Here is a 20,827-nt window from a genome sequence, read left to right on the forward strand (position 1 = left end):
CATGCACAAGGCCCTGGGTTCAATCCCCAGCACCACAATAACAGAAAATTTTAGAAAAATAGAGGGGCTGGGAATTTAGCTCAGTGGTTCTGCCGCCTACCTCGCAAGCACAAGGTCCCGAGTTCAATCCCCGGTACCAAAAAAAAAAAAAAAACAAAACTAGATCATGCTTTAATGTGCCACTTTTAATGCGTTTCTTGGACTCATCTCAAGCTATACAAGAGCATTTTACATAGCAAAGTCCATTTTGTGTCTAAACATCACTCCACACAGCACTTTTGTGTGTGCAGTGCCATCCAGCTCTCTGAGCTTTGCATTATTTCAGACTTCTGGGGGCTGCGAAAGGGCACAGCTGAACCCCTTTCTAATGCTTCTTATGCCTTTGGAAATAAAATCTGATTAAGATACAATCTCCTGAAGGTCTGGGTAAACTCTTTTTGATTATACTAAACACTATCGGATAGTTGATTCTCAACATCTATTCTACCTTGAAACAAACCTGGGAATAGAGCCCACCTGAAAATGAGAAACACACTTCTCAGCTCTCTCTGCAGTGAGGTACTGCCTCGTGGCTAGATGGTCTCCATACATCCAACCTAATGGATCCAATTTGAGGCAACTTTGGTGGCACTTTCTTTGGATTATCTGTTCAACAATGTTCATTTAGCAACCAGTCTTGACAAACAAAAACAGAGTGGAACCTTCAAGGGCAGAAGACAGGCTTGCTTTACAGCTTTGGAAGAGACAGGTGCTCCTCAATGGACACTGAGGTTTCGTCCCAAGGAACCTACCAGAAGCTGAAAACACCACTCAGTTGAAAATGCATTAATACCCCTCACCTGCTGAACAGGGGCGCTTAGCCTAGCCTGCCTTAAATGTGCTCGACAGTTCCATTAGCTGACAGTTGAGCAAAGCCATTTGGGCAAAGCACAGAGCCTATTTTACAGTAAACTACTGCACATCTCGTACAATTTATTGGACTCTATACTGAAAACAGAAGGCAGAGTGACTGTGTGCGTAAGCATTCACAGCCATGTAAAGCTCGAAAATCATTCAGTCAAACCACAGGCGTCAGAGACGTCCGTAGCAGGCCCTTTGGGATGAGAAGGCAGGTGTGCTTACTGCCTGTCTGAGGGCTTTGGCGGTCCTTGCGCTCAGGGTCCCTTCGCTGTAACACAGCCCTCTGTGTGTGCAGGTGTCCCCGGCCCTTTCCTGTCACCCTGTAGGAATCTGGGTCCGATTGACTGGTGTAAACGCCACTGTGCTAGCTGCTGCCGCTGCACACTGAGTTGCTGTTTGTCTCTGAGCCCGCAGACTCTTGGCTTCTGCCAATATCCGTGAACTGTAACAGGCTAACTGGTCAGTTTGAAAGTACGTTATGGTCTCAGATACTTCACTGTTCTTCACAGCGGTATATTCACTTCCTGTTACTGCTGTAACTGTCACAAACTTGGTTTTTTTAAAAAATTAATTTTATTGGTACATGTTAGGTATACAATGTAATGACATTCATCATTGGAAATTTGCACCTTTACATAGTCTCTCTTATTCTTATATTTTCTCCTTCCCCTGCCCTCCCTTCAACCCCTCCATCCCTCCCTATTTACAAAGACTGTTTTTCCTTTTTTTTCATATTCTCATATTAATTCCATTCCCTTCTTTCCTTTCCCCTACCCCTCCCACTTCCCCTGCCCCTTTGCCCCTTTTCTTCCTATTTCACATTAGCTATTATACCTTTTAGTCCTAGTTACACTTTCAGTTTCTCACACTACAGAAACTATTCGGTATTTACACATGTGTGTCCTATTTATTTCACTTAAGAGTATCGCCTCAATGTGCATCCATTTTAATTTCTCATTTTTTATGGCTGAGTAGTACTTCATTTTATTTAAAAAACCACATTTTCTTTATCCAGTCTCCAGTTGATGGGCATTTGGGCTGTTTCCAAGTTTTAGCTATCACAAACTGTGCTGCTATGAACATGGGTGCACCTATATCTCTGTGGTATGATTCTTTTAATTCTTTGGGGAAGATTTCCCCAGCAGTGGAATAGCGGGGTCAAATGGGACTTCCAGTCCTAGTTCTTTGAGGTATCTCCACCCTGATTTCCAACAGTGGTTGCACCAGTCTACACTCCCACCAGCAATGGAGCAGGGTTCCTCTTTCCCCACAGCCCTGCCAGCATTTGCTATTGGTTGATTTCATGATAGCAGCCATTCTTTCTGGGGTGAGGTGGAATCTCAGCATTGTTTTTATTTGCATCTTTCGAATGACCAGTGATGTTGAACACTTTTTCATGTTCATTTGCTATTTCTACTTCTTTGTCTGAGAAATGTCTGTTCATTTCAGATGCCCATTTTTGGATTGGGTCTTTAAATTTGGGAGGTCTCACTGTTTTAAGTTCTTTATATATTCTACATAGTAGACCTTTGTCTGAGGAACAGCAGGTGAAGATTTTTTCCCACATTGTGAGTTGTCTCTTCATACTGTTGGTGGTTTTTCTTGCTGTCCAGAACCTTTTTAATAAGAAGAGATCCCACTTGTTGATTGTTTGTGCTAGTTCACAGGCAACTGAGGTTTTGTTCATAAAATCTTTTCCTACACCAATGTCTTCAAGAGTTCTTCCTAAACTCTCTTCCAGACAGTTTAGTGTTTCTATTTTAATATTCAGATCTTTAATCCATTTCAATTTTAGTTTAGTGCATGGTGAGAGATATAGGTCTAGTTTTAGTCTTTGGCAAGTTGAAACCCAATTTTTCCAGCACCATTTATTAAAGAGGCTGTTTTTCCTCCAGTGAGGGTTTTTGGCCCCTTTGTCAAAGATGAGATGGCTGAGTGTGTCTGGAGTTGTTTCTGCATCTTCTAGTCTGTTCCACTGGTCCTCAGGTCGGTTTCTTTGCCAGTACCATGCTGTTTTATCACAGTAGCTTTGTAGTATAGTTTCAAGTTGGGGATTGTGATACCCCCTGCCATGGCTCTGTTACCTAGAATTGCTTTTGCTTTTGCTATTCTGGGTCTCTTCTTATTCCAAATGAATTTTTGGATTGTTTTCTCAAGGTCTGTGAAGTGTGCTGCTGGAATTTCAATTGGGATTGCATTAAATCTAGATAGCAGTTTTGGAAGTATGGCCATTTTCTTTTTTTTTTTTCCTTTTAATTAATTTTATTGGTACATTTTATTGGTACACTTTAGGTATACAATTCATTTACATTTATCATTTATCATTGGGTGCTTGTATCTGTACATGATATATCTTGGTTCTTATGTTTTTCCCCATTACCTGTGTGCCCTTCACCCCTTCCACCCTTCCTTATTTACATAGATTTCATTTCCATTTTTTTTTCTTTTCTCATAGTTTTTCCTTTCCCTCTTTTCCTTTCCCCTTCCCTTCCCTTCACTCCTTCGTCCTTGGACCTTTTTTCCTATTTCAAATTATCAATTACTCATTTTGATCATTGTAACCCTTGTTTACATTATCAGTTTCTCACACTAGTGAAACTATGCAGTATTTATTTACACGTGTATCCTATTTATTTAATTAAAGAGTATGGCCTCAATACGCATCCATTTAGCTATAAATGACTCTAGTTTTTCATTCCTTATGGCTGAGTAGTATTCCATTTTATTAAAAAACTCATTTTCTTTATCCAGTTTCCAGTTGATAGGCACTTGGGCTGCTTCCAACCTTTAGCTATTACAAACTGTACCACTATGAACATGGGTGCACATATATCACTGTGGTATGATTCTTCTAATTCTTTGGGGAAGATACCCAGCAGGGGAATAACTGGGTCAAATGGGACCTGTAGTCCTAGTTCGTTGATTTATCTCCATACTGACTTCCACAGTGGTTGCACCAGTCTGCACTCCCACCAACAATGGAGAAGGGTTCCTTTCTCCCCACAACCCTGCCAGCATTTGTTATTTGTTGATTTCTTGATAGCAGCGATTCTTTGTGGGGTGAGGTGGAATCTCAGGGTTGTTTTCATCTGCATCTCTCAAATGACCAGTGATGTTGAACATTTTTTCATATATTTGTTTGCTGCTTTTACTTCCTTGTCTGAGAAATGTCTGTTCATTTCAGATGCCCATTTTTGAATTGGGTCTTTGAATGTGGGGGGTCTGATTTTTTTCAATTCTTTATATATTCTAGATAGTAGTCCTTTGTCTGAGTTTCAGCTGCTAAAATTTTTTTCCCATATTGTAGGTTGTCTGTTAGCTCTGTTGGTGGTTTCTTTTGCAGTGCAGAAGCTTTTTAATAAGATGAGATCCCAGTTCTTGATTCTTTCTGCTAGTTCCCATGCTACTGAGGTTTTGTTCATGAAGTCTTTTCCTATACCAATGTCTTCAAGAGTTCTACCTAACTTATCTTCCAGCAAGTTTAGTGTTTCTGTCTTAATATTTATATCTTTAAACCACTTCGATCTTACTTTAGTGCATGGTGATAGGTATGGGCCTAGTTTCAATCTTTGGCAGGTTGAAATCCAGTTTTTCCAACACCATTTATTAAATAGGCTATCTTTCCTCCAATGATGGTGGTTGGCTCCTTTGTCAAAGATGAGGTGGCTGAGTATGTCTGGAGTTGTTTCTGCATCTTCTAATCTATTCCACTGATCCTCAGGTCTGTTCCTTTGCCAGTACCATTCTGTTTTTATCACAGTAGCTTTGTAGTATAGTTTCAAGTTGGCAATTGTGATACCCTCAGCCATGTCTCTGTTGCTTAGAATTGCTTTAGCTATTCTAGGTCTCTTCTGGTTCCAAATGAATATTTGGATTGTTTTCTCTAGTTCTGTGAAGTATATTGTTGGAATTTCAATTGGCATGGCATTGAATCTATATAGTAGTTTTGGAAGTATGGCCATTTTCACTATATTGGTTCTTCCTACCCAGGAACAAGGGATGTCTTTCCAATTTCTTGTATCCTCTTTTTTCGGAGTCCTGTAGTTTTCCGTGTAGAGGTCTTTTGCTTCCTTTGTTAGATTGATTCCTAGATATTTCATTTTTTGGATGCTATTGTAAAAGGAATTGTTTCCCTACTTTCTCTCTCAGTGAGTCTGTTATTTGTGTACAAGAAGGCTATTGTTTTTTGAGTGTTGACCTTGTATCCAGCTACTGTACTGAATCTGTCAATTAAGTCTAGAAGTCTTTTGATGGAGTTGCTTGTGTCTTCTATGTAAAGTATCATATTGTCAGCAAATAATGACAGTTTAACTTCTTCGTTTCCTATCTTTATTCCTTTTTTTTCTTTCTCTTTTCTAATTGCTGTGGCTAATGTTTCCAGAACTGTATTGAATAAGAGTGGTGACAGTGGGCATCCTTGTCTTGTTCTTGATTTCAGCGTGAAAGTTTTCAGTTTTTGACCATTTAGTGTGATGTTAGCTGTTGGTTTTTCATAGGTAGCCTTAATCAGGTTAAGATAAAGACCTTCTATTCCAATTTTCTGTACGGTTTTTATCATGAATGGGTGTTGGATTTTGTCAAATGCTTTTTCTATTGAGATGATCATATGGTTTTTGTCCTTGACTTTGTTAATATGGTGTATTACATTTATTGATTTACAAATGTTGAACCATCCTTACATCCCTAGGATAAATCCGACTTGGTCAGGGTATATGATCTTCTTGATGACCCTCTGTATTCTATTTGCCAATATCTTGTTGAGGATTTTTGCATCTATGTTCATTAGGGAGATTGGCCTGTAGTTCTCTTTTTGGGTTGGGTCTTTCCCTGGTTTTGGAATCAAGGTAATACTTGCTTCCAGGAATGAATTTGGAAGTATTGCTTCCCTTTTAATTTCCTTGATGAGTTTAAAGAGTAATGGCATTAGCTCTTCTTTAAATGTCTTGTAAAATTCAGCAGTGAAGCCATCAGGACCTGGGCTTTTCTTTGTTGCTAAGTATTTTATTACATTTTCAATTTCACTCATTGTAATTGGGGTGTTTAGAATTTCTGTATCTTCTTCATTTAACTTTGGCAATTTGTATGTATCTACGAATCTGCCCATTTCTTCTGTGTTTTCCATTTTATTGGAGTAGAGGTTCTCGAAGTAGGTATTGATGATCCTCTGGATTTCTGTTGGATCTGTTGTGACTTCACCTTTCTCATTCTTAATTGCATGTATTTGTGCCTTTTCTTTCCTTTTTTTGATAAGGTTTGCTAAAGGTTTATCATTTTTATTTATTCTTTCAAAAAACCAACTCTTTGATTCATTGATTTTTTGTATTGTTCTCTTAGTTTCCATTGCATTCATTTCTGCCCTGATCTTTATAATTTCCTCTCTTGTACGAGCTTTGGATTCATTATCCTCTTCTTTTTCTAGGAGCTTGAGGTTCTGCATTAGGTTATTTATCTGAGTTTTCTCTGTTTTTCTAATATGGGCATTCACTACTATAAATTTCCTGCGTAGAACTGCTTTCATTGTGTCCCTCCCACAGATTCCTGTATGTTGTACTGGCATTTTCATTTACTTGAAGAAACTGTTTAATTTCTTTTTAATTACTTCTGTGACCCATTGGTTGTTCAAGAGGGTATTATTTAGTTTCCATGTGTTTGTTGGGGTTTTGTGGTTTCTTATGTTATTGATCTCCAATTTGATTGCACTATGGTCTGATAATACACAGGGGGTAGCTTCAATTCTTTTACATTTACTTAGATATGTCCTATGAGCTAGCATGTGGTCTATTTTGGAGAATGACCTGTGTGCAGCTGAAAAGAATGTGTATTCCCATTTTGTAGGGTGGAACACTCTGTAAACATCTATTAAGTCCATTTGTTCAATAGCTTGGTTCAGTTTTAGAGTTTCCTGTTAACTTTTTGTCTAGATGATCTGTCTATTTGTGATAGTGGGGTACTGAAGTCCCCCACTAAAATTGTGCTAGTGTTTATTTGGTTTTTCATGTCTATTAATATTTGTTTTGTATAGTTGGGGGCATCTGTATTTGCTGCATATATATTTAGGACTGTCATCTCTTCCTCTTGGATTGTTCCCTTCACAAGGATGTAGTGACCATCTTTGTCTCTCTTAATTAGTTTTGGTTTGAAATTTACTTTGTCTGCAAATAAGATTGCTACCCCTGCTTTCTTCTGGGTTCCTGTGGTGAGGAGAACTGTTTTCCATCCTTTTACTTTCAGTCTATGAGTTTCTTTTTGAGTTAGGTGTGTTTCTTGTATACAGCATATTGTTGCATTTTCCTTTTTAATCCATTCTGCCAGTCTATTTCTTTTTTTTTTTCTTTTTTTTTTTTGGGGGGGGTACCAGAGATTGAACTCTTGTCCTTGCGCTTGCAAGGCAGGTGACAGAACCACTGAGCTAAATCCCTGGCCCCTAGTCTATTTCTTTTGATTGGTGAATTGAGGTCATTAACATTGATTGTTATAATTGATAGATATTGATTTATCCTTGTCATGATGTTTTACTTTTGTTGGCTCTTTTATTTCTTATTTTTTCCCCTTTCCCTTTAGTGTCTTACCTTGCCTGGTGGCTTCCCTCTGTTGGGCCTCATGGAGTTGTGACCTTCATTGCTTTTTTCTAGGATACTGTTTAGAATTGCTTGTAGTGCTGGTTTGGTGTTCATGAAATTTCTCAGGTGTTCTTTGTCGTGGAAGTATCTAATTTCCCCATCGATTTTGAAAGACAATTTTGCAGGATACAACAGTCTAGGCTGGAAGTTATTTTCTTTTAGGGCTTGAAATACTTCACTCCAGGCTCTCCTTGATTTGAAGGTTTGTGTTGAGAAGTCTGCTGTGATTCTGATGGGCTTTCCTTTATAGGTGATTTGTTTCTTTTCTCTAACTGCTTGTAGGATTTTGTTTTTCTGTTGGGTTTCTGGGATCTTGACTATTATATGTCTAGATGTAGATTTTTTTTGATCATGGCTAGTTGGAGTTCTATATGCCTCACTTATCTGTATGTCCAGTTCTCTACCTCTGTCTGGGAAGTTTTCCAGTATTACTTCTGTGAACAGTTTTTTAAATGTCAATTGTGCTTTCTTCTGTTTCTTCATGGACTTTTATCAGCCTTATGTTATTCTTCTTTGCATCGTCTAGCAGTTGTTGGATTGATTTCTTGTGGTCTCTTACTATTTTTAAGAAATCTCTATTTTCATGGTCTCTAACCACGATCCTGTCTTCTATATCTGATATTCTATCTTCAGATTCCCTTAATCTGCTGTGGATACTTTCAATGGAGTTTTTGATCTCCTGAATATCTGTTTGAATCTGTTTCATGCATTCCATTTCTTTCTTATGTTGGGCAGTCATGGTTTCCATTTCTTTCTTATGCTGGGTATTCATGGCTTGCAGCATGTTTCTGAGCTCAACTATTTTTTTATCTGTTTCTGTTCTAGATCCTCTGATCATGTCTTTCATTCTGCTCACCATCTCTGTGGATATCTGGGAGATTATTTCTGCCTTGAATTTTTCTAGAGCCTCATTCATCTGTTTTGTTATTTCCTGTGCTATCAGTTCAGGGTATCCAGGTCATTGGTTATGGGACTTTTCCATCTTATTTCCCCCAAGATTTACCCTTGGTGGGGTAGAAGTCTGAGTTTGTGCCTTGCTTAAATGTCTTCTCATTTTTGTTTTTGGTACTGTCCTTGGTTTAACTCCTGGGCTGATAGTTTGAAATTGCTTATTTTAGGTATCTTTGTTGCTTGTAATTAGAACTCTTATGGAATGATTGCTTCTCAGAAGTGTCTTCCAGATATAGCTGGTCTTAAGTTTTGAGTCTCTAATGACTCTAAGGCTATCTCATTTTCTTTATACTAGGAAGGTTCATTGACTAGATCAATAACAACACCTTAGCCCAAGTGATACAATCAGCAACACCATTGCATCAAATACATCTTTGAAAATGACATTTTCTGGTAGTTATTAATATATCACCTTTAGCTGTGTGAATTAAATCAAGATCGAGGACCAACCCAACATATAGTGAATAAACTCTTCAATATAACAACTTTACCCTTTGCGATGGGGAGTTAGAAGGGGTTTGGGAGGGAGGGACAGATGGGAAGAAGGATAGGGGAAGGTTAGCAGTGTGGCCAGAGGACACAGGTGAGAAGGAAAAAGAGAATACTAGGAAAATAAAGAAGAACTCTGAATGAGGACCAAAACAGGGAGAAAAAGGGAAGATGAACAATGTGGGAGTGCAAGAGAGTGAGTGTAAGACAGAGAGAAAGGAAAGAGAAAAGAAAGAATAAAAGGAAAAAAAAGAGAAAAACAAATATTTGCAAAGAGTAAGAAACAAAATTAAAGAGGAGCAAAAGAAAAGAAAAGAGAAAAAAAACAAAACAATAAAACTAATTTTGGGAATAAAAAATAACCATGAAGATGAAGAGCCTCTTTCAGGGTATGTCTCTGCTGTCACAATAGACAACATGGGTTGCAGTGTGCAGATATAAGTCAATGAGTCTCAGCAAGCTAGTCTCAGACCCGTGAGATTCAGGCAGATTTCTGGCTGCAAGTCCCAAGTTGAGCTCCCTGTCCTCCTGTAGGGTTGAACTCTGCAGAGTTGTATTGCAGGTTCCAGGTGCCCTTCCCCTGAAGATGGTCCTGGTCCTGATGGGAGGTGAAGATAACTCCAACTTACCCAGTACAGTGGTCTGGTGGTCCGGTGTCCTCTGCATCTTTGTAGTGTGGAACCAGGTGGCTGTACAGAGAAGAGGCCAGGGGAAGGGGTGTCCAGTGGATTGCTGCTGGGGTGCAGGCTGATTCGGTGCCTTCTGCACTCCTTGCAATGTTGCTATGGAATCCGCAGACCTGCCTGTCTGCAGCAGGCTGATTCAGCGCATTCCATGCAACTCTGTATGGCCATTTTCACTATGTTCATTCTTCCTACCCAGGAGCAAGGCATGTCTTTCCATTTTCTGATATCATCTTCAATCTTTCTTTTCAGAGTGCTATAGTTTTCAGAGAAGAGGTCTTTGATTTCTTGTGTTAGGTTGATTCCTAGGTATTTCAGGTTTTTGGATGCTATTGTGAAAGGAATTGTTTCCCTATTTCTCTCTCAGTGAGTCTGTTGTTTGTGTAGAGGAAAGCTATTGATTTTTGTGTGTTGACCCTGTATCCAGCTATTTTACTGAATTTGGTTAAGTCTAGAAGACTTTTGGTGGAGTTCTTGGAGTATTCTATACAGAGTATCATGTCATCTGCAAATAATGACAATTTGACTTGTTCATTTCCTATCTTTATTCTTTTTATTTTTTTCTCTTGTATAGTGGGCATCCTTGTCTTGTTCCTGATTTTAGGGTGACGGATTTCAGTTTTTTACCATTTAGTATGATATTGGCTGTTGGTTTTTCACCGATGGCTTTTATCAGACTGAGGTAGAGATCATTTATTCCAATTTTTTGTAGGTTATCATAAATGCATGTTGGATTTTGTTGAATGCTTTTCCTTCATCTATGGAGATGATCAAATGGTTTTTGCCCTTGGCTCTATTGATATAGTGTATTACATTGATTGATTTGCATATGTTGAACCATCCCTGCATCCCTGGGATGAATCCCACTTGATCAGGGTGTATGATCTTCTTGATGATCATCTGCATTCTATTTGCCAGTATCTTATTAAGGATTTTTGCATCTATGTTCATTAGTGAGATTGGCCTACAGTTCTCTTTTTCAGTTGAGTCTTTCTCTGCTTTGGGGATCAAGGTGATGCTTGCTTCCAGGAATGAATTCAGGAGTATTGCTTCCCTTTCAATTTCACTGAAGAGTTGAAACAGTAGTGGCAGCAGTTCCTCTCTAAATGTCTTGTAGGATTCAGCAGTGAAGCCATCAGGACCTGGGCTTTTCTTAGTCGGTAAGACAAACTTAGTGGTTTTAAACACACATTTCTCTTTCATTCTAGAGGTTGAACACCCAAAATGGGCCTCATTAGGCTCAGACCATGAAATTAGCAGAAGTACATCTCTTCCTAGGGACTCAGGGATGTCTGTCTCCTCGCCTTTCGTGCCTTCTACAGGCTGCCTGAGTTGCTTGGTGTGTGTCTCCCTCCTCTCTCCTCATCATCTTCTCCCTGTAGTGAGCCTTGTGACCTTGGGCCTTCTAGATAATCCAAAGTGCTGTCCTCATCTCATAGCCAACTGATGAGCATCCTCAATCCCATCTGCATGAACTATGGTCTAAATGTGTCCTCCAAAATTCCTATGTTGAAACCTAATCATCAGTGCGATGGTGTGAAGGGGGGGCTTACAAAGTGATTAAGCCATGAGGGTACAGTCCTCATGGATGGGATTAGGGCCCATACAAAAGGGCTTGAGGGAGTGGGTTCACTCTCCTCTACCCCTTGGTAATGGAAGGATGTCATTCTAAAGAACACAGCCACAAGGCTCCATCTCAGAAGCAGATAGCATCCCTCACCAAACATTATAATTGCTCGCACTCTGCTCTTGGATTTCCCAGACTCCAGAACTATGAGAAATCAATTTCTATTGTTTATAAATGTTCCATTCGGTGGCATTTTCTTATAGCAGCACAGATGGACTAAGGCACCACACAGCCTAACATACGTACAGGTTCCAAGGCTTAGGATGTGGGCAACTTTGGGAGACCGTCATTCTGCCTACTACAAAACCGGTATGAAAGGAACCCAAAGTGTGATGGTTGACAGAGGGAGGCCATTCTGCAACCTAACATTTGCCACAAAACATCAACATATTTGGATCTAGCTCTCCTTTAGTTTCTACCATTGATCCAGAGAATCTTGTGTCGTTACATAACAAACCCTAAGAGCATGTCTATGAAGTGCTCTATTGGCAAACGGCTCTACTGCAAACAAGGACCTTTCCTTGTTGCTATGGTTTGGATCTAGATGTCCTCCAAAGACTTGCACATCAAAGGCTTACTCCCCAGCTTGGAGTTCCTGGGAGGTGGTCTAGGGGGAGATCTTCAGCCCCTAGAGTCACGCCCTTGAAGAAGCTAGTGGGTCCCCAGCCCCTTCCTCTCTCTCTTTCTCATCCTGGCCATGAGGTGAGTGGTTTTGTACTCCACACCCTCCCGTCATGACACACAGCTACCCCACCACTACTAGAGGCCTAAAAGCAACAGATCCACCCTACTGTGGACTGAAACCCCCCGAACTGGGAGACAAAATGAGTCCTTTCCCTTTATAAATCGATTTATCCCCAGTTCTTGTCACAGTAACAGAAAGCTGACTGGCACACTTGTCCCTTTTCTTTTGAGGCTCACATTGGACACACCCAGATTCCCCTAACTGAGCTCATGCATATTATAAAGTCAAGCTTTTCCAAGCTGCTCTCCAAGTTTGGCAAAAATACCAATAGCCAACTTCTCAGGATGCAGTAAGGGCTTCTCCCTGTCACACAGCTTGCTCGCTGTTTGACAGCCCCCGCTGCTGGAATATTATAATTGCAAGCTCCACTTCTTGTCTCCTAGGATGTGGGTAGGACTCTGGACTTGTGCTCATGAATAGAACCTGGCAGAGTGGGGACGTCACTTCAGAGATTAGATCCCAGAAGTCCACGACCTCCCTCCCCCAGCATCGCCCCCTCCCCGGCTGCTGTGGGACCACAGGTGGCACAGAGCTGCCAGCAGCCACCATGAGGAGGCAGAGGTGGCCAGGAACTGAGGCTGCCTGTGCCTGGCATTCAGCAAGACACAGAATCCTACCCTGAGTGAGCGTGGGGGAAGATGCACCGCTGTGCGGCAATCACTTACTGATCTACTGCACACTGTTTATGTTCCTCTAGAATATTAGCCCCGTGGAGGAAGGGCTACTCACTTGGGTACACTCAGAGCAAAAACTAAGTCAGCATGTAACGAGGCTCCATTTCACTGGATGAGCCCAGAGTTTGAGGCCAACCTGGGCAATAAAGCAAGACCCTGGTCTCCATAAATAAATAAATTTTTGCTGGATGAATGATGAAGAGACCAATTGAATGTGAGAAGGTATAAGGTTTAAATATGAAGCGTTCCCCAAGCACTAGCATATGGAAGGCTGGACGCTCAAAGGAGCAGGGTTCAGAGGCAGGTCCTTGAGAGGGGATTAGGTCGGGAGGGAACTCACTTCATCCGTGGATTAATGGGCAACCCATTGATGAGTTCCCAGTGGAATGAGTTCAGTAGGAGCCAGGGCCCAGCTGGAGGTCACTTGTCTGTCTTACCCCTTCCCCTCCCCTCTCACTCTCCTGTTGCTTCCTGCTTCCCCAAAGTGAGCAGCCTCTTCCTCCACGTGTTCCAGCTGCCACCATATCTGCCCCACCTCAGGCCCATGGCAGGCTGAAGCCTTGCGCCAAAATAAACCTTTGCTTCTTTAAGCTCATTTTCCTGGGTATTTCATCACAGCAATGCAAAGGTGACTAACAAAGAAGGCTAACGAAAAGAGAATGTGTCAGGGCCCATTTATCTTCACCTAACAAGTGTCAGGGATTAAGTTATTAAGGGAAGAAATCACACCAAAGTTTGGGTTAGGGCTAGGTTAGAAATGATAAGGGTGGTGCTGACACATGGAGTGTGAAATGCTGGTAAAGCATCTAATGGATGTTGTATGGCTGGGTCTAGAGGTCCCCAAGCCTCATACAGTCACAGGGCTTTTTCAGAGGTGGCTGAATCTAGAGTGTGTGATGCTGGGATCAAGGGTGTGTGATTACTGAATCAGTCCGCTGATTGGTTTGGAATAGTTCTGGGAGTGGATAATGGGAAGGCTCTCCCTGGGTGGCTGAGTAGCCTGGACAGAATATAAGGGACAGAAAGAGGGCTGCCGGGGTTGCTTATCACTTGCTGCTTCTTCACCACTTTGCTGTTTTGCTGTCTCCTGCCCACCACGGACTGTTTCTCCTCTGTGACTGCCCTCTGCCATGCCACCCTGCCTTGGAACCAGCCAACTATGAACTGAAATCCCTACACACTGTGAGCTACATAAATCTTTCCTCCTTTAACTTTGAGTGTCAGGTATTCTGTCTCAGCAACAAGAAAAGTACGAAGATGTGTTCAGCAATAAATCTAGTTTTTCACATGATACTGAGAACAGTAGCTCACAGAAGACTTGTGTATGCTGTTCTTGTAAAAACACACACACACACCTTACACTGCTCCAAGCTCACCCAACGCCAGCCCCTTCCCAGCCGGACAGGTGTCAGGCACACTAGTCACTCTAGCCAGCTATGTGTGAAAAGGTGTGTCGTAGCTGATATGCACTTTCCCTATTATCCCAAGTTCTATTTTCTGAGATAAAAGCAACCTAGGGAGCACAAACTGTGGGGGGCGGGGGGGGGGACACAGCTTCCCACAGCATGGTGTGGCCCAGCCCCCAGCGTACAAAAGCCTAAAGGACTGGGCGCCAGTACCACAGGAACCAGTGCTCCATTCTGAGGAACTCCCAGGCATGGCCAAAATGGCAGGCTCCGCATCAGACTTCTGCTGGGACTCAAGGGCCTTTTCCCCAGGAGTCCCACGTCCTGTTGGCTGCCCTCAGGTTTAGAGACCAGCATCTCACCAACCCAGGGAGAAATAGAGGAACCTTCTCAAAGACTGTACAAGTGTCAGTAAACATTACTCAGCAATATCTAGTTCTCCTTTCAGGACACATGGACGCTTCGGTTTCCCACCCCGTTCTGCCAGGTGGGACCACATGACTAGGTCCAGCCAGTGGGCTATGAGCAGACGACGCAGACTGTCTGTCACTGCTGGGCCAAGCACAGAAGAGCAGGCTGAGGATCTCCAACCTCTTTCATCTGGAGATCAGGGAGACCTCTGGTGGAGATGACAGTCACCACAGCCAGGGGGCCTGGTCTGCAGAACCACACAGGAGACAGTTGCCCTGGAGCACTGTCTGAGCTTGGCTGGGGATTGTTATTGCACCACAGCCCAGTGCTATGGTTACAATGTGTCCCCATGGCTGTGGTGTGGTGTCGGGAGGTGAGGCCTAAGGGGAAGCATTCGTGTCCCGAGAGCTCCACCCTCACGAACAGGTTACCACCACTGCAAAACCCTTTGTCACCTCTTGCCCTTCCACCTCCGCAGTGTGACAAAGCAGTGAGAAGGCCCTCAGCAGAGCAGCCCTGGGTTGTGGACTTCCTAGCCTCCAGAACCTTGGGAAAATTAATTTCTGTTCTTTACAAATTACCCAGTCTGTGGTATAGTTACATATGCACAGAATGGCTGGAGACACCTCGTTCATCCCGACTACTACAAAATCTTTTCTGGAGATGCACTATTTTGATTAACTTGTTTAATAAAAAACTGAGAAAAGGGAGGCAGCACTGTGAGTCTAGAATACAAGATGGCCTTGGGCACCAGACTCCAGGCTCCTTTTGTTACAGAAATGTGTTTGAGCACGCAATGGACAGGAGCCTCCTCAATCTCAAGAGCGAAGTCTCCTCCTGGAATGGTTTAAAGGTCTTCAGCTACAGGGAATGAATAAATATCCAACCACCAGATGCAATACTTCTGGGTAAAGTATGTGTTTTCTTCTTTTAGTTTCTGAAAGTAAGAGATTTCCTTTATAAATAACTGGTTGAAACCCAAATACATTCAATTTGACTTACATCTCTTACTCCAGTAGCAGCATTAAAGCGTTCACATGTCTGGCTCACACAGAAATAATGATTTGGAAATACCATTTCGGGTTTGCACACATATCTTAGCTTATATCTTTAACAAAGATGTATTTTAAGGGTGATTTTGTGTATTTGCCCACCATTTGGACTGACTGTAATTAGGCTGCTGTGTATTTGTATGTGGGGTATACTTGCATTTAAAAACAGTTACGTGCCCTTCATCCTAGCCCAAGTAATTACTACCTACAACATTTTATAGGGCTTTTATTAGCGAATGCTTACCGGAAGTCTCACTTTGCCTTTGCCTTTAAGTTATGTCCTTTTATAGCACGATGTAAATTTTATTAGAACCTTAGTATTTGTTTTTAAGATACTTTTCACCATTGTTAAAATATATTTTCCCTTAAGATTTAATTGTTTTGGACAGAGGTGGGTAATAGAGCAATACATGCTCACACCAGAAAATGTTTCCCTCTTTTAAAAAAGAAAAGAAAGAACAACAGAGAAGAGAAAGTAAAATTCCCACTGCTGCTCACCCACGTCTGTCACCCCGGCGCGGCGCGATTGGCGCGATTTGCACAAATCGCGCTTCCTGCTTCTCCGCCTCTCCCTCAGGCTCCTGCAGCGAGCTTCGCAGGCTTCCTGGCACAGCGCCCCCCTCGCCGCCGAGCGGCACTGCAGGCAGGGCGCCGGACTCGCCTCCCATCCGTGCCCTGCGCCTCCCTAGACTTGCACTTCGGGCCACTGTTAGGTAAAATGAGGGCTCCTGGCAGGCGAGGTGCCTGCAAGTGACCGACCTCGGGCGGGGATTTCCTGGACCAGGGATGATGCTCGCCCGCGTGAGTCACCCCTGACACCGCTGCACCCCGCTCTCGGGACGCAGGCAGTTGAAAGTTACCAAGTGTTGGCTTCCGGGGCTTTCCACTTCTTATTTTCAGACCGTGGTTGGCTACGGATAGAAAGTGAACCGGCGAAGGGAGACTACTGTACTCCAACATCTGCCTGTATTATAATTTTTTTTTTTTAGACAGAGTCTCACTATGTAGCCCAGGCTGGCCTCGAACTCGGCGATCCTCCTACCTCAGCCTCCCGAATGCTGGGATCACAGGCGTGCGCCACCACGTAAACATCTCTCCTACCGGTCACTGTTTCAAACCCCGTAAGGACCATGCTGTTTATCACGTGTAGTAGAATAATGACCCTTTCCCGGCGGCCCTTGCTGGAAACCTGGACGCTGTGAATGAGGACTTTGTATAAGGCGAGGCGACGGAGCTGAGCGCCTGGGGGGAGTGGGGGGGGGGTGCTGGGTGGACCACACCGGGCAGACAGGCTGCAGAGCCGCAGTGCAGGCCGCTGGGACCAAGCGCGGGCGGCCCAGCCGAGGGACGGGCGGCCTCCTGCACGCTGGGAAAGGCAGGGAAGGACCGCGGGTCCGGCCACCCCTCCCGAAGCCTTCCTTCCCCTGAGATCCAGGTGGAATTCTGACCTACAAAACTGCGAGGCCACACACGTGTGTTCCACAGCCGCTGTGTTCAGTGGGAATTTTTAATGGCAGTAATAGAAAACTAAAAACTATCGTCGAAAACTTCGGTCGTTCTTAAAATCAAAACCCTTTATTTCTGGCAGAACTGCCTCTTGTCCATTATAAATAAGTCTTTGACCACATACAGCTTCAAAATATATATTTTAGAAAGTAGAAACACATAGGCCGCACCTCGTACACACGTTTCTCCAAAAGCTATATAACTCAGAACAAAAACAGAGAACAAATCAAACTCAGTACCTCAGTCAAAAGAAGTATTCAGATCAGATTTATACACTATTTCCTACGAAGAAAACAAAAGCAAACTAAAAAACCAAGAGGGTAAGAAAAGGCTTGATCTTAATGAGGGTCTGATAAGATTTAGAAGAATTAATGAAATTCTACAAGAAGTATACTTAGAGACCACCAATATACATTATTTTTGACTTTCCAGTAAGTATTCAAGTCTGCTTGTCATTTCTTATAATCTGGAAATACTAAAGTAAGAAAAGTGATTAACTGCATTTAGGTTAATGACTTCCCTAGTTAAAAGCACTCCACAAAAGTACAGTTAGTTAGAAATAGCTGGAGGGAAAAAATTGTTTTTCTAGTTGGAGAATATTTTATTTATTGCAGTGTTATCTTGGTCTGTTTTTCCTGTGCACAACACAAACAGCGCATGACCACAGGAAGAGCCTGCGTACAGAGCTGACCAGACTTTGCCTCTGGTGACCTGAGTCACTAGAGGGCAATATATACTGCGCCTTCAGTAACCACATGGAGGAATGGTTTGAAGGTTCAGGCAGTGAAAGCAGAGAACAAACTGGTGGAAATCAGAAAGAACAGCTACACTATAGTTCCTGCTAAAGCATTAGTTAATTTGCTGAACTGTTTGACTCCGTCACTAAGCAGCAGTGACTCATTTGTACTTGTACTTGACACAGCGATGACCTGTAGGGAAACCTACTCAGTGAAGTCTCACCTGGGCAGCGTCGGGGACGGAACCCAAGTCTGAGCGGCCACTTTCTAATCTGTCAAGCACATTCAGCAGTTAAACAAGGGGCATAGGTTGGCTTTGTTCTCTGTGTTGTATTTCACGGACTCATCTTGTAATTACTCAGGTTTAGAAAACGTGAAGGAAGCTTCTAAATGAGGAAGAAGTCAATAATTCACTCTCTCTCCAACCAGAATTAAGGGAAAAGAAAACAACAGCTTAGAAGTTGCAGTTCTGATTTTTATACTTAATAGTATATTTTTTAAAACTTTTTTTTCAAAGGCTGAGGATCTGGCTGAGTGGTAGAGCACTCGCCAAGCTATGTGTGAGGCTCTTGAGTTGGATCCCCAGCCCTGAAAAAATATTTTTAATACCTCAACATTGTATGTTTCAATTATAAAATGTATAAATCCACTTAGAGAGAAAATTGTTACAATAATGAGGGAATGAAAAGGAAAGAAAACGGATACCTCTTTCTGTGCACAACTTTTACTGCATTCCTTATAATTCAACTTGAGTTTTTAAGATATCCATTACACACAGCCAAGCAGTTGAGCATCCTATCAGCAGTGTAGAAAAGTGCCTGCCTCACTTGCCTGCACCAACCCTGAGACTTGATTTCATGTTCACCCTGTTGTACCATCTTCTTCCATTTAAGATAACGGTAGTGATCATACTGAGCAGTAAGTGCAACTGATTCGGGGTTTACTACGTGCCAAGCACTATCCAGACACCAACCCACTTGATCCTCAAATCCCCTGAGCTGTGTTTCCATCGTGATTCCCCGACAGAACAAACTGAGGCATGGAGTCACATACCTGGTGGCACTGGAGTTAAAGTGTGGGAAGACTGCTCCCAGAGGCTACGCTCTCATGGGTCCTCCTCTGAAATAGGCTGGAAGCCAGGTTCGGTTTTCTCCTTCACCTCTTTCATTACTGGGGTGATGCTCAAGTCTCCCCAGGACTGGCCTCATCCAGTGTGTGCTGCTTGTCAAGTGGAGACCTATCTATACACCAAGGAGGGTGCGGTGTGAAAGTTCACTTGGTATGTAAAAACCGTGGTATCACTGCCTCCCCAGAACTTCAGACATTGGAGGCTTGGTCACAGGGTGGTGCTATGGGGGGGGACCTTCAGGAGGAGCGGCCTGAGGGAGGAAGTTAGGTCACTGGGGTGCACCCTCAGGAAGTAGTTCTCCCAAGAGGGTTGTTTTTTTGTTTGGTTGGGTTTTGTTGTTGTTTTTGAGACAGAGTCTCCCTTTGCAGTTCAGGCTGGCCCTGAACTCAATATGTAGCCAGGCTGGTCTTGAACTCTTTGGTGATCCTACTGCCTCAGCCTCCCAAGTGCTGGGATTACACGCAGGGGCCACCACGCCCCGCTCATCCAAGAGGGTTGTTATAAAAAGAGCAAAGCTGGCTCCTCCCAGCTGTCTCTGCTTTCTCGCCCAAACACATCCCCAACATCACTACTGGCCCTGAGGAGAGGCCAAGGGGCTGCCCTGCCACAAAGCCTGCCTTATGCTGTTTGGACTTTAAACCTTTAGAATGGAGAGCGAAATAAACCTCTTTCTTCATAAGTAGCCTGTGTCAGCTATTTCCTTATAGTGGTGAAAGCCCAATGCAGTGCTTTAACTGCCATGTGATTCTAACCCCCAGGCTCACCCCTGCACAAACCTTTCCTCAGATTTTATCAAAAGTTCTACAACAGTCTTGACAACGGGGGTAGGCTGTACTCATTCTGATGTTGTCACAGACACACCCTCCTAACAGTAGCCTAAAAAATTTCTCTTTCACTTCACCACGGGGGGGGGGGGGCACGGGGCTGCAATGGCAGGGACGCGCATGGCGTGACAGGCGCAGCTCCTGGCGTCTTCCTGTTCCTCTCTCCTTTACGGCAGCAGTCGGCAAGCTTTCATCAGAGGCCAGAGAGGACGTCAAGGGCTACGTCTGTCACAGCTCTCCCTGCAGGTACACGAAGAGGAATGACTGTGTGCCAAGACATTTTGTTTGCAAACAGGCTGAGGACTATACTATTCACAACAGCCCAGGACCCAACCGAGCGTCCACTGGCGGATAACAGAGATACGCTGTAAAACAACGGAAGAGTAGCCAGCCGCATAAAGGAGCGGAGCGTGGCCTTGGCGTGGTCACAAGCCCAGCACGGAAAGACAGAGCACGCGGTCTACTTACATGAGGAGGCTAAAAGTTGATGCCACCCAGCGGTAAGCACAGGGGTGTGTGGCGGGCCAGGGAGGGGGTGCACGCGCACGAGCGCTGCTGGGCAGGATAACTCTAATTCACCGATTACGCCAGTGCCTTGACCTGATCGTCACACGCTGTTCACACGCGCTGCTCAGACGCAATACTGAGCCCTTGAAATACTCCGATTCTGTTGGTTAAAAATTCGTAAACTATAATTTTCAAAAGAGGAAATAGGCCACAGGCGTGATCTGCTGATTCCTGTCCTACAGCGGCGCTTCCTAAGCTCTGCCGCGCGTTCAGCCCCACCGAGGAGCGAGCCGGTGAGCGCACGGCCCGGGGCTCAGCGCCGCCCCAAGGCCCCGAACCCACGACAGAGCAGGGACCGGCGGGGTCGCACGCACCCCGGGCGCGACGTCACTTCCGCGCAGGTGCGGCACGCCACGCCCGGGCGGGGCGGGCGCGCGTCGGTCTGCGGCTGCGCAGTACGCGGTGGGCGCCCTCCCTTCCCGCCCGCCGTCGGTCCACAACAGTCCCGCGCGCCGCAGCCTCCCGGCTCCCGCCGTTCACGTGCGGCGTCCCTGCCCCGTCCTTAG

At 43.8% G+C, this 20,827-nt stretch overlaps 2 protein-coding genes and 1 long non-coding RNA gene across 10 annotated transcripts in view; 1 reads left to right on the plus strand and 2 right to left on the minus strand.

Moving 5' to 3' along the window:
* Window positions 1-20,360, minus strand: part of Tlr2 (toll like receptor 2) — a 68,226-nt gene extending 47,866 nt beyond the window's left edge. Inside the window, exon 1 of one of the 2 annotated variants that reach the window (XR_015449065.1) lies at window positions 20,223-20,333. The gene's annotated coding sequence lies outside the window, so the exon portion shown is untranslated. Of the gene's footprint in view, window positions 1-20,222 lie in introns of both variants that reach the window. The other variant, XM_021247873.2, reaches the window with a different exon arrangement.
* Tmem131l (transmembrane 131 like) overlaps window positions 7,251-20,827 on the minus strand; it is a 173,702-nt gene continuing 160,125 nt past the window's right edge. For all 7 annotated transcript variants that reach the window (XM_013067229.3, XM_013067228.3, XM_013067227.3 and 4 more), the window contains one exon: window positions 7,251-20,421. The gene's annotated coding sequence lies outside the window, so the exon portion shown is untranslated. The remainder of the gene's footprint in view (window positions 20,422-20,827) is intronic.
* LOC106008095 (uncharacterized) overlaps window positions 20,066-20,827 on the plus strand; it is a 34,902-nt gene continuing 34,140 nt past the window's right edge. The window contains exon 1 of the long non-coding RNA XR_001182609.3: window positions 20,066-20,254. This is a non-coding gene — a long non-coding RNA (uncharacterized LOC106008095). The remainder of the gene's footprint in view (window positions 20,255-20,827) is intronic.

The sequence above is a fragment of the Heterocephalus glaber genome, unplaced genomic scaffold (assembly GCF_053883595.1).
Source record: "Heterocephalus glaber isolate CG9 unplaced genomic scaffold, H.glaber_assembly_v1.0 deba00000613, whole genome shotgun sequence".
Lineage (NCBI taxonomy): Eukaryota > Metazoa > Chordata > Mammalia > Rodentia > Bathyergidae > Heterocephalus > Heterocephalus glaber.